The following is a 4,164-nucleotide window of genomic DNA, read 5'->3' on the forward strand; positions in this document are numbered from 1 at the left end:
AAACACATTACCATATCGTCACGTGAGCTCACGTGACGTGATAGTAGTTTCTTCGCAGTTTTAATTTTATTCTAAGTTGAACTTATTCAATACCTACATCCCTAAATTCCCTACTCTGAACAGACCTTGCTGTAAAAAACATAACTTTGTCCTTCACAAGTTTCCCATTCCAATTTAGCCCTTCATCTACATTTCCCTGTACCTGTACAATACTTATTTATTTAACTACATTGTAATTAGGAGACCATCACGTTTTCGTACACGTCAAATCCAGTGGAATTTTACTAGTCAGCCTCCCATCCAAATTGTTCCCGTCCAGAATCAGGTTAACATTGTTGGTCACTATACTAACATTGATATCATCTCTCACGTCTTCCCTCTCCCCTTCAGACGAAGGTCTGTCTTCAGCCGGCCCCGAGTTCCTTAAATCCAGCCCTGGTTTCGAACTGGCGAAGTCCACCGTGGAATTGCTACCCGCTTTCACCGATAAGTCTATGGCGGCGTCCTGTATTGGTCCCAGCTCCGGAGGTTTCTTCTCAGGGGTGCTAGGGTTGTTGTTGAGAGGGGCGACAGCTGGGGAGGACGAGATTGATGAAGAGGAAGACGGGGAGCTAGGGCCCATCCGGGATATCCCGGGGGAAGGCATCGGGTTCGTTATGAACGGGAAGAGGAACGTGTTTGGGAGTTGGTGGGGGTTGAACGGTGACGTTGGGGTGAGGAAGGGATTGGGCGCGAGGAAGGGTAGGTGGGCTGCTGCTGACGGGAAGGGCAGGAACCCTGGTCCCGGGCGCGACCAGAAGACATTTGGGTAAAGCAGCGGCGGGTGACAGCATCTCCCTTCGGGGACTTGGGCGCTCTGAAGTTGTATTATCACTGCTCCTGCGCCTTGTCATAACGAATCCGCCGCCGCGCACTGACTCTGCTGTGCTTGCTGCTGTTCCCTGGAGGAGGCAGTGAGGATTTTGAACCAGTTTCTGCGACGACGTAGCGCGAGCCACTCTTGCTCATGCCCACCATGGAGACACTCTGGGCGGAGACGGCAGGACTTGCAGGAGGTGGCGATTCTTCTTGTTGATGAGCACTCGTGTTGTTCTTGCATTCTGAGATCGAGGAGAGGTTGTTTGTGAATGTGCGGGCCGAAGAAGGGGAGCTGCAATCAGATAGGGACGGGAGGTTTCAAATTAAATGACATAGGTAGGATGCAGTATCGAAAACGTCGGAATATTTTGATCAGTAAATTCAAATCGGGTTAAAATAGGCTACTTTTTTTTAGTAGTCCCTCCACCTCCATCCACCCCTGGTGGACGATTGAAAGGGGGCACCTGCCGGCTATCGCCTCCATTCCCCAAAATAAGGTACTGTCTTGGACATGCGTTTGTAAGAATTGGGCGTCAATACTCACAATACATAAAGACGAAAACATCATAATAATTATGTAAACCTAACGTAGGTATCCAAGTAAGTAGTAGCTTAAAAAAGTCTGAAATTGACTGTAAATCTACAAAGTATTACAAAGCATATATCAAAGCTTACCTTGCAACCCTCACAGGTGAAAGCTCCGAAGTGAAAGCCAGCTGCCGGTTCTCCACACACCCGACATAATTGATTCATCTGAAATCACAAACCAGAATGGGAGATATTAGAAAAGTTAATAAGAGAAAAGAGCACGCGTTATTCGTTGTTTCATTTGTGACAGAACTAAGAGCCTCTTCAGAATTTCGTTACTAATTTCGGGCTTCGGAAGCCGGATTTGGCCAAGAATAGAAACCAGGGCCTCCGGAAATGGAAACCCAGAGTGAAACCCACTCAGCTACCTTTGTTGCCGAGGGCGCTTTCTGCCATCAAACCTAATATTGACTTGGGCACCCGTACCCCTTCAATAATAAATTAATTTCGGAACCCAGTCACTCGATTAGACTTCGGGAACCCCAGTTTTTTTCTCAGTGCGTACCTCTCTTATTCTTCATAGCTAACAATAATAACTCCCAATTACCTATTTATGCATCTAATTAGTAAAAGTAACATTATATTCTATTCCAACTAACCATCAGGTCACTACTAGCTAGAGCCATCAGGTAACTAACTAACCATCAGGCCAGGGTAGAGATTGTATTTCGATATGCCTGATACAAGTCAATCAGGTTGGAAGTTGGATTTCTTATTTAGTACTCTTCTAATCAGACTAGGACTTAACTCATTGTGAGTGGACACCTGATACAGGGTGACCAGAAAAAGAGGAAGACATCGGTATTTTGGTCCGATAAATAATAAATAAATGCCTTTTTTTTTCAAGAGGTTTGACAGAGAGAGCTGTAACTGCTAAGGTCTTTTCGTTCCGAAAGCGAAGAGAGAAGAAAGACAGAATAGGAGAAAGCCAGCCGTTCCGAGGACGAACATTATCCGTTTAGGATAAGATACGCCCCGGGCGGGAATCGAACTCGCGGCCTAGCGCTTACAAGGCAGACGCGCTACCAACCAAGCTAACTATTATAGGCTGCCTTGGTCTAATCTGAGATAATAGGTAAATAAATGCCGTTTCTTTGTGTTCTTATATCACAGATTTGGTGCTCACTGTAGCATTGTACGTTTTTCCAAATATCTCAATAATCAGCATCTTATATTTAATGACCAATCTGGCACTGTTCGCTATGCGCATTTATATTGCATAGGTACTCATTTTCCTCACGAGGCTGAGTGGGCCCCGCAACAGCCAGTCACGGAATCAACGATTTGCATGCTACAATTTTTTTGATCCCTCCGGGATTCGAATCCTGGGTCTCCCGCGTGCAAGGCGAGCGCAATGACCACTACACCATGGGAGCTGACCATTTTGGTCCGATTTGGAACTTGATCACAGATCCAGCCTGTATAATTATGGTCAGACGATGTATCGTTGAGTGATTTCGAAGTCAAATAATAGATCGAATCCGCCGATAAGAATCAGGAATCACCAATCATCATTCACCATATCTGATTCACATTTGACCAGAGAGAATCAGTACCGAAGACCGAGGAATACTAGGATCAAAATTATCAGAGGAGATCTTTTTACTTTCCTTATCCTATAGGAAGGAAAGTCATGTAATCGGGTCAAATTTTCGATGGTCAGTTTTTAGTGCCAAAACACGTTTTGAGGTCCCTAGAGCCTAAATCCAAAGTTTCAGCCATTGGTCCGTGTGTGTGTCTGTCTGTCTGTCTGTCTGTCTGTAAACAAAATATCACGAGAAGGGTAAGAGCTAGAGATTTGAAATTTTGTATGTAGCTGTGAAATGTGACAAGGATGCGACACGAAAATTGGTTGAGATAGGTGCTGCGGTTGGCGATATTTTGACCGCTTTTTGGCAGTTTTCTACCGTTTTTTTGGCGGTTTTCAGGTATATCGACTAAACGGTTAGAGGTATTGTAAAAGTTAGGGTAAAAGAACACTCAAATAAGCATCATTCAATAGGATAAGGAAATGTGCTATGTTCACACCAGATTTTTTTTTACCTACCTTGGAACCGCTTTCGCATTACTTCAAGGAACATTCTTTCACATCCATGCCTATCCAAGAACGGAAAAGTTCGGTCAAAAAATTCCCGCCTTGGCCGGGTTCGAACCCAGCACCTCCAGGTTGAGACCACTCAGTCACACTGGTGGGCAGCCACAGAGGTACCCCTAGAACAGGCTTGTCCAACCCGCGGCCCGCGGACCGCATGCGGCCCGCGAGCTCATTTTTGCGGCCCGCGAAGGCCCGCCTAAAAAAATGAACGAAAATCACACCTTCTACTACGTTTGTGTACCGAAGACGTGAATGTCGATATTCACGCACTTGTGTCAGCTGCAGAGTGTCTCTCTGATTAAGTCATTGGTGAAATCCTCCATTAGACTGCGTCAAAAGCCAATACTTACCTTCCGCCACTGGCTTGTGTTAGATCAGTCCAATTATTACCTAGACATCACCATTATGACAAAACGAATATTTATAAAGTGAAAAAGTTCCTATTGATGGCAAATGAGTTTTGTATATCATCTTTCTAATCTCGGGAAATTTGAATAAAGATGGACATTCCTCCAAGATGTTTTTAGCTTTTCAGTTCTACAAGTTGACACAGATGAGTCTAGTTGGTAATGATATCTAGCTTTGAGTCACACTCTCAAATAAATGAGGATAAAATTCCATGC

At 44.7% G+C, this 4,164-nt stretch overlaps 1 pseudogene; it reads right to left on the reverse strand.

Moving 5' to 3' along the window:
- Positions 1-247: 247 nt before the first annotated feature.
- Positions 248-2,072, reverse strand: LOC103513308 (annotated as a pseudogene).
- Positions 2,073-4,164: the final 2,092 nt, after the last annotated feature.

Source organism: Diaphorina citri, unplaced genomic scaffold (genome assembly GCF_000475195.1).
Source record: "Diaphorina citri unplaced genomic scaffold, Diaci psyllid genome assembly version 1.1 scaffold952, whole genome shotgun sequence".
NCBI classification, from domain to species: Eukaryota; Metazoa; Arthropoda; class Insecta; order Hemiptera; family Psyllidae; genus Diaphorina; species Diaphorina citri.